This window comes from Chroicocephalus ridibundus, chromosome 1, assembly GCF_963924245.1.
Source record: "Chroicocephalus ridibundus chromosome 1, bChrRid1.1, whole genome shotgun sequence".
NCBI classification, from domain to species: Eukaryota; Metazoa; Chordata; class Aves; order Charadriiformes; family Laridae; genus Chroicocephalus; species Chroicocephalus ridibundus.
In genome coordinates, this window is record NC_086284.1 from 67837933 (window position 1) to 67846790 (window position 8858).

Consider the following 8858-nt stretch of genomic DNA (forward strand, 5'->3'; position numbering starts at 1 on the left):
TGCAGTGTTTTCTCCCAAAGCCAGTCAAGAAAACAGTGGTCCCTCCTGTCCTGCTGCCTCCCACGTACCTTTACTATTTGCGTCTCACATTTGTTTTTTTCCACTGCAAGCAAGATTTTTCTCAGTGGTACTGATGAGCTGGAAAAAAGAAATAAGGAGAGAAAAATAAAAAGAAGTGAAAAGAAGGAATTACATTTTTCACCTCATACATGCGCTGCTTGGACTACAACATTTATACTTATGAATCCTGAATAGGTGTTTGACCTTTTCATTGTTTCTTCACTTATTGTTCTCTCCGTTCCACTTCCCACTCTCTGTGCTACTGCACCTACTCTGATAGTTGCTCTTCAGCCTGTTTCTTCTTGCTTTGTTGAATTCTGACTCTGCAATCAGGTGTTTGTGCAAAAGCTCTTACTGTCAGCAGGACCCTGACACAGATTTGGGTGCATGAATGTCCCTGTCTTCAGTAGGGTCCTTGACTTTATTTTAAAATAGAAAAAGCCTTAATACAATAATACATTTTAATTAAACCATGCACAGCTCCCTTGGCAAGCACAAGGAAAATCCTATCCCATCTCCACAGCAGTGCTGCATAAAAACAGAGAGCATCTTTTCATACCTGTGTCTTTAATGGCAAGAGTCATGAGACATATACAATATCATTTAAAAACTGCACTGCTTATACTTTCACTCTGTGAGTGGTTCCTTGTTATGGGGTTTACAATGGATTAGTTTCATCTTTAAAAAGGAGACAGAAAGACAACTCCTTGAGCACACTGAATGAGGTACTGTGAGCTTGTTGTGTTAAGGAGCTGGTATTAGTTGATTGGCATCAAACATCACGGATTTATTTATAGCATATCAAGCATGATGACGACATGGATGCAGGTTGTCAAAGGAAGTCAGTTCCCAAAGAGACAGCTAAATATTTAAGGGCCATATTTTCAGATTTGCTTGAGACTCCAACCCTCTCATGAAATCACTGTCTCTGTTGCCTTTAGTCTAGGACATCTGGTCTTTCAAGAGGTGCATCATTCTGTTTTTTAGAGCTCCTTTTCTCAGGGGCCCTCAGGGAGCCAAACCCACCATCTTTCACAGTGTACCTTTCCCTGTAAAACTAAAAATGGCACCAGCTCCGGGGGCAAGTTCGAGCTGTGAGCCCGCCTGTGGGCTTAGACCAGATCTAGAGCTGCCAGATGTGGGGGCAGCCAGAGGCAGAGCCCGCAGGGTTATTTTTCCATGATCTGCAAGAACCCATAGAACCATAGAATCATAGAATGGTTCGGGTTAGAAGAGACCTTAAAGATCATCTATTTCCAAACCCCCTGCCATGGGCAGGGACACCTCCCGCTACACCAGATTGCTCAAAGCTCCAACCAGCCATGGATGTTCCAACACTTCCAATCTACTGGACGAAAGGGATGCGGATACAGGGAAGACTTACAATTGAATGGTAATCTGGATCACCTCCCTGCTACCTTCTTCGCTTTTATTTCCAGGCCAAGTCATTGCCATCCATGTCAGCAGTTCAGCCCTAATTCAGCCAATACAGACAGCGGTTGCTTTCCTGGCTCCCTCTGAACAGCTGCCTGCAGGCACATTACAGAAGCTGTACAAAACTTAGAAGAAAAAATGTTTTAGCTGAGAAGGGTTTTCTTCATTCTGTCATTTTCTGAAGAGTGTGGAGAAAGAGATGTCAATTTTTCGGCTCTAAAAGCCAGTTTTCACTTTATTACCTGGACGTCACATTTATAATATTTGCATAGAGGAAAAACTTTATTCAAAAGTTTCAGAAAGAAAGAACGTGGGTTCCTCACCTAAAGCAAACCATCCCCTGGAAACATCCTTGTGATTTTTATTAGGTCAACTTAGTGTTTGATGACAGTTTGGAACCAAGGTAATACGTGCAGCTGCCGTTCCAATCTATATTTCTAACACTCTCAGAAATGTGAAAAATAAATTCAGCTGATTGATCAGAAACCAGAGGGACTATGCTCAGAAAGGGCTAACGGCATCCACTCTGCAAGGCAACTCTAACTCATTGTTAAGACAGCTCCATCGATTGCAGTCGACTTACAAGAGGAGTTAATGTGTTCTACTAAATTAGAAGCAGTCGGAAGATTACCAGGTAACAATACATATTTTCATAATATCTTCCGAAGAATTTTTTGTAAAAACTTCTGCTTTAATCCCTTGTTTTGTTTTCAAACATACACTTGCAAATTAAACCAGGACATTTGTATTTGGCAGTCCAGGTCCCCGCTGTTCCGCGCCTCAGCTTCGCAGTTTGGTGTTGCCCAGCCAGCAGCGCGTGAAGTCTATACCCTGAACAACTCATGCTGAAGGAGAAGCAGCTGCTCACTGACACCGCTCTCTGCAGCACACAAATCTTGCACTTCTGCAGAAAGAGAACAAATACTTGCGGAAAAACACACATGGAGTTTGTTGCTCAAGGGGTATAAGATTAGGTCCAGTGTATTGACTAGGGAAATAGCCTGCAGGCCTTCGGCCAGCGAGGCTGCTTGCCAGTGACTTCATTAGGGCTTTTGCCTATGAAAGGGCTGCCTGTTTGGATCCTGGAAACTTGCATCAATACGTCATTTTGTGTGACTAAAGTAAGCAGAATGTGTCCAAAGCGCTGGCCTGTTACGGACCTCAGTCTGCCTCCATTTGCAGGCAGTGTCACTCGTAGGAAATCAGGTTTTGATTTGATCCGAGGCTCTTTTCAGTAGGACTTTCATCACTGACTTCAGCTGACAGAGTGCCTCATGTGAAGCTCCCCATTTTCTCTTATGTCTGCCCACAAAAGACACAGGCAGCTGATCTCCTTGACAGACTTTGTCCAGGAATCCCAGAAACCCCCAAATCTTTGCAAATTTCAGGCAGCGCTTTGCATCCTCACAATAACCCTCCCTGCTGTCCACCCTCGCCTCATGGCAGCGGGGCACCCATGAAACCACGATGCCAGTGACTCCCAGAGCTCCTCTGCAGGGAGGAGAGAAAGGAAGGAACAGGGTGTCATAGCAGGTGCAAAAACTGTGCACGTCTGGCAGTATAAATTTACATACTTACTTTGCAAAATCTTACAAGATGTGGTTCCAGCGGCTCAAGGGCAAAAGATGGTGACAATCCAGCAAATAGGCTCCTTCTTGGGCTTCAGTGCTCTCTGATACCATCAAGGCAGTAGGAAGAGGGTTAGACTAGTTTGGTGGACTTAACAAAATCGCTTCTGGAGTAACAATTTTTTGTCAAAGATCAGATAGAGAAAGCAGAAAACCTAAGGACCAATACAACCAATCCCTAAATGAGCAGTGTAAACAGATACTTAGAGCATCCTCACTCATGTAGGACAAAACCAGGAAATGCAAGAATGCTGAATTCTTTGCTACATGCTAAAAAATATTCCAGCATGCGTTTCACAGGTCTTTGGTCAATCTGGTTTGGGGTTTTTTTTTGGAGATTACACTTTTTTCTTTCCTGTTTGCTTTTTTTTCCTGAAATTCACTGAGAACATGCATTTTAGTCCCTCAAACTAACAGCATAAAAATCTTTGTTAAAGGACAAATTGAAAGTGATTACCCTACTAACGAAAATAAAAAGCACAATTACTTCTGGAGACTTCATCTACAGCTCACAGCACAGTAGGTCTAATGATTTCTGAGAATTCATTAAGTATTTGTGTCATTATAAACATGCTGTAAGTGCCACACACGTATATTTATTACTCTGCTGAATCAATGTTGATTTGATCAGCTTACCTTTGACATCAGCATTTCATAAATTTCTTAGTCATTTCCCCATGATGACCTCACAAAACACACTCTAAATCAGTCCTAAGCCATTGGAATGCTTCCCATCCTTTCCATTATGCAGCCCTGCTCCTAAAATCTTACTCTTTTTCCTTTCCCGGTCCCCCCTTTCCTCCCCATTCCTTTTTCCTCTGACCCCGTGTGCTAAAATTCTGAATCAGCGGCATTTATCAGCTTAACTCTTAAAATACATATCCTCGTAGCGAAGGGAAAGGACACAAGCGAAAAGCACAAAGTCTATTTTTAGCAGATGGGATCTAATCGTACAAAATTTAGCAGGGGTTATTTCTCTCTCCCCCTCCCCTCCTTTATTTTTTATTTTTTTTTCTCCCCGCCCCCCCCCCGCCCCTCTTTCCCCAAGTTCCTGGGTTGCGCTCCCTTCAATCTTGTCAGCTGTAAAATGGGTCTCTTTTTAACCTATAATGGATCAGCGAGATTAAAGGTGAAGTCATGAATTAGTAGCAGTGACAGCCCAGCACGATGGCCCCGGCAGCAGGGGGTCTCCCTTTGTGCTCGTCCACTCTGACCCCCCGTGCCACTCTCCGCCTGTGGGAACCGGACAAGAAGAATGTCGGGGTGGGGCCGGGGGCCGCCAGCCCCAGCCCCTGCGCCCGGCCAGCGCCCCCAACACATTCTTTCCCTGGAAATATTCTGACATCACCCCGTCATACCTCCTCGCCGGCTCCTTCGTTAGCTCCTTTATGCCTTGCCGGCAACGGACAATGGGTCCTGCGGCAGGGTGGAGGAGGAGGAGGAGGAGGAGGAGGAGGTGGAGGAGGAGGGGAGGGGGGCATCTTTCCCAAGACAACTTTTTCAGAGGCTGGGGACCCAAGGCAAGCGGGGCTTTTAAGATCGGGAGGTGGGTGAATTTTCCAGGAGTTGGGCTGTGTGGCTTGAGGTGCTACTGCCAATGGCAAAAGAAGCGAAGCGCGTCCAGCGAGGCAGAAAGATTTATTTGGGTTTTTAAACCTGAATTTCTAAAGCAAAAACAAAGACCATCCCTACATAAACACAGCTTGTTCAACGTCTGCATTTTTCCTTGGGAAGTACGTCAAAACCACCCATTAGAACTATCGCAAATGTAACATGCATTTCCAGCCTCCTCCGTGAAAGACTGTGGTAACGCAACATCAGAGAGAAACATAAATAACAGGAGCTTCCTCTTAAGAATTCCTCTTCCAGGGAATACCTGAGAGCAGAGGGAAAGCAACAGAGCTACATCTTTCTGCAGATATGAGACCGGCTGGTCTTCCTGTTCAGGTTCTCCAGGATATATTCTGTCCTTACTGAAATTTAAATGCAGTGTTGGCTTCAGCCTGTCTTCTAGGATGAGCAGTTAGACTTTTCAGGGTCCCTCCCAATTAAATCGCTAATTAATTAATTATAACAGGATTCCTCATCCTGGCCAATTTACCTTGGTGGTGAAAAAAGTTTTGTATTTCTGAACATATTTTTCTGAAACTTTTAAAGCGATCCTATTGCACTTGCCACCAGAGCAATCCCAGCTCAAACCACTTCTCTGGAGGATATAACATGTGTGCAGGATGGAGCCAGAAAGGATGGTCCCGGAAAACTTACAGAGAATCTTCCCTAGAAAACCGTAAGAGCATCACTAGAAATTATTTCACTGGGTGAGGATATGTTTCACTCCTGCAATTCCATAAAAGTCTGGTGAGAATTCACTATCTCTGTGCCTTGAAGTTCTCCACAGGAGGTTCCTCCACACATACTGGTAGAGTCAGGTGGGATTTAGGCACCTGAAACAGCACAAAGGCATTATAATATGCCTAAATTCAATACTGTTATTCCTGTTTAGAGGCTGTCTAGCCCTGGGGAAACAGTAGTTTTTGCAGTATTCTCCCATTTTGTGCTAAAAGATGCCAGGCCACCTGCTTTTCTGCTCCAAGCGTAGTAGTTTGGCAAATGGCTCCTCTGGTAATTTACTTTGCAGATACTCCTGGGGTTCGCATGAAGGAAGTCTTGATCCAGTCTTGGAGTAGAGGGTAAAGGGAGCAAACTCTGTGTCATAGCCAGCTTTGTTTTCTTGTATGGCCCCGTTTTGTCTTTTCTGTGGCTCAGCAGCCAAAGACCCCTCTAAGAATGCGGGGAGATCTCCCAAAAACTAACCTGGAGAAATCAATGAATGGCCCAGATGAATACAGGACAGGGCAGGCACTGTGAGCCTCTTCATCTCTTGAGCAACGTGTGCTCACGCAACCTGTATCTTACCAAAAAACTCACCCCAGCCTGACATCACCCCATTTAGCCCCAGCCTGCTCCAGCCCACACCACAGGACGAGTGTGAATGTAGTCGTTGCCAAGGGAAAGCAACAGCTCAGAGGGTTTCAGGAGAAGTAGTCTCTTCTCAGGCCCCAAGCAGCAGCGGGCACCGGCTGGAAGCAGTCGGCGAGATGTGCAGATGGTGCGGCCTGAAACAGGTTTCTGAGTAGATGATCTGACAGCATTTCCACACCAGTTCATGTCAGCTGTGTGGTATCCAGTTACACTTTCTGCAGGTCTGCTGGACCTTTTTCCCAGAAAGGGCTCCCTCCCCGCCTGGCATCTAGGAGGCTGCGATCCATAACGCTATATTTTGAAGACAAAGAGGGAAGCGCATTGAAGTTGTACCTAACCAGCAAGGGAAAACTGCAGGATGCACATTGCAAAGTGTCGCTTAGCAACGTGGTACATGAGGAGTACACCAGGGCACGCTGAGTGCTGGACCAAATGGGACGCTCATGAGTTGCCACTGAAATCCCCTTCCATGTAAGGCCCTCCAAGCCCAGGCCATTTTGGGAGAAGAGTTCAGACCTCACCCAGCAGCGGGCTTAGCAGGCTGAGCAAAGTTGCCTACCTGGTGTGTAAGATGTTCTCTTACACATCGGGTAGATCGGGATCCCTGCAAAATGCAGCATCAGTAGCTGTCCACTGTCTACAATGCTCTTCTGTTTCCTTAGGAAACGGGGGATTTAGGTGCCATCTTTCCTCTGTCTGAGAGAAATCAAACTCGTGTCACTCTTCCTGAAGGGGAACCCAAGCTCTATATAGTAGTAGGTCCTCGGGCAGGAAAGGTGAGGACAAGGCTGATTTTACCCTTCAGATCTTTCTTTGAAATACGAGTAGATCCCAGGTTTCCCCACTCAGCCCCTAGGCTACAAGGTCATGTTCCTTCTCTCTGGCATGCCATGGAAAGTGAATGCCTGGGTGCCCCAAGCTCCTAGCCAGGCAGTAAGCACACCCTGGGAATGGGAGATATATCTCCCCAGAAAGACGAGAGACCAGAGCCTCCTAAATCCTGGGCAAATGCACTGGCCAGTAGATATTTATAAAGGATTATATAAAACACTGGATGTGTCCTACATTTAGAAGTGGACACTATTTAGTTTTTTTGGAAGGGTTTTAGTATCCCATGATGAGGAGGGTGGGGTGTGCACACAGGCATTCAGGGCTGACTGCCCCTGGGAGCAGGGGAAGGTGCCTTGAGGAGCACCTCGCTCTGATCCTTCCTCTCTCCCTGCCGGTTATGGCAGGCAGAGTGGGCTGTTTTGGGGTCTCCCATACACTGCATGGGGATGTAGGGGCATGGCATAAGGCTCAGGACCCCGCTATGAGGAGGAGGTGCGGGGTAGGAAGAGTTCCCTGTGGCATTCATTTCTTCCCTTAAAGGTTTCAAAGAGCTTTCCTGGAATTTGGTCCTCACCTCACCCAAACACAAAGAGGAGGAATGGCATTAAACTTACAGACTGGTGGTGTTGCCACAACTCATGATTTAATCAGGTTTAGGTATTCCTTCTTAAATCTTGGGCTCTTGGATTCAGGTGACTCAGTGGGACTCTCAACGTTAAGGAAACAAAAAATGAAGTGTCCTCAGGAGCTGGAGAACAGCTTGGAGACTACCATCTTTCTAACATTAATATCACATAGCAAACAACAGTGAATAAGTAAACATCAAAAATTATTTAAAAGTACTGTTGATTAAAAAGCGTATAAAGAACTAATTTGGGGGATTTTTATTTTTTTTTAGATTTTAGATCCCGTCTCGAGTTTTGTGGCCCTTGACTCCTATCTGCTGAATGGCAGATCTTGGGTATCCTCTGACTTCACCATGGCCAGGAACATTTCACAGGTCTGCCCTTTTGTAGCTGGGGGAGGCTCCCTTCAAGGCTGGCAAAGGCTGGGGCAAGGGCGGAAGTCTTCAGCCAGGAGCTATGGGGAGGTCAAGGGGAAATCACCTCCCAGAGTCACAGAGGTGTCAGACACCTGTGTATTTGCCCTGGACAGTTATTCCTTGTCTCCCCCAGCCTTGGAGTTCTGCTCATTCCTCCACAACCCAGACCCAGGACCCAAGCAGCCCTGGGGACAAATTGAGTCTCCTTGGTGGCTTGGTGGCAGCTGAAGAGGGGACCCAGAGGGAAGCAATCCAGTCCTGAGCCACAGTAACCTCCAGCTCCATTTCTATGTGAAACTCCTGAAGGGTTGCTGCCTCCCTAATTGCTGTTGTCAAACGTACAAGGATGCATGGGCTGGAGCAAGCGCAAAGCCTTAGTTCCCTGTTGTGTCTCCTGCCTCCAGCCTCCCTGTGCAGCACTGAATCCTCAGAGAGACAGTGGTGGGGATTCTCTTCCCCATCCCTGCTCTGCTCTCACTGGAGACCGTGGCTGCGAGCATGCCAAAGAGACAGTCTTGCTTCTTTGCTTGGGCCTGGGCAGTTTATAGTAACTATCGAACGTGAGGATGGAAAGCTTTTGCTGAGCACTGCTTGGACAACAAGAGCATTACTCCCCCTCGTGTCATCCTCTCTGCTCCTGGCCACCCAACCCAGCAGCAGCTCCTGCATGTGAATACGGTGCCCCAAGCTCCCTCCACGGTTATTACTGCCCTCTCCCGCCAGCGTGGGGGTGAGGCGTGCTTCGTGCCGGGGTGGGGTGGTGGGGCTGGTGCTCCTCCATCTCCTCTGCAGGCTACTGCTTTCTTCTGTTGCACCAGGAGAAGGTGCGCATGTGCATGCTTTGATGTGCCCAGGTGTGGGCACGTGTGTGTGTGGCTGAG

The 8858-nt window shown here is 46.8% G+C and overlaps 1 long non-coding RNA gene across 1 annotated transcript; it reads right to left on the reverse strand.

Moving 5' to 3' along the window:
• Window positions 1-800: 800 nt before the first annotated feature.
• Window positions 801-4518, reverse strand: LOC134521036 (uncharacterized). The gene is made up of 3 exons (XR_010072609.1): window positions 4481-4518; window positions 3073-3166; window positions 801-2398 (listed from the first exon to the last, which is right to left on the reverse strand). It is a non-coding gene; the product is annotated as an uncharacterized LOC134521036 (long non-coding RNA).
• Between the last annotated feature and the right edge of the window lie 4340 nt (window positions 4519-8858).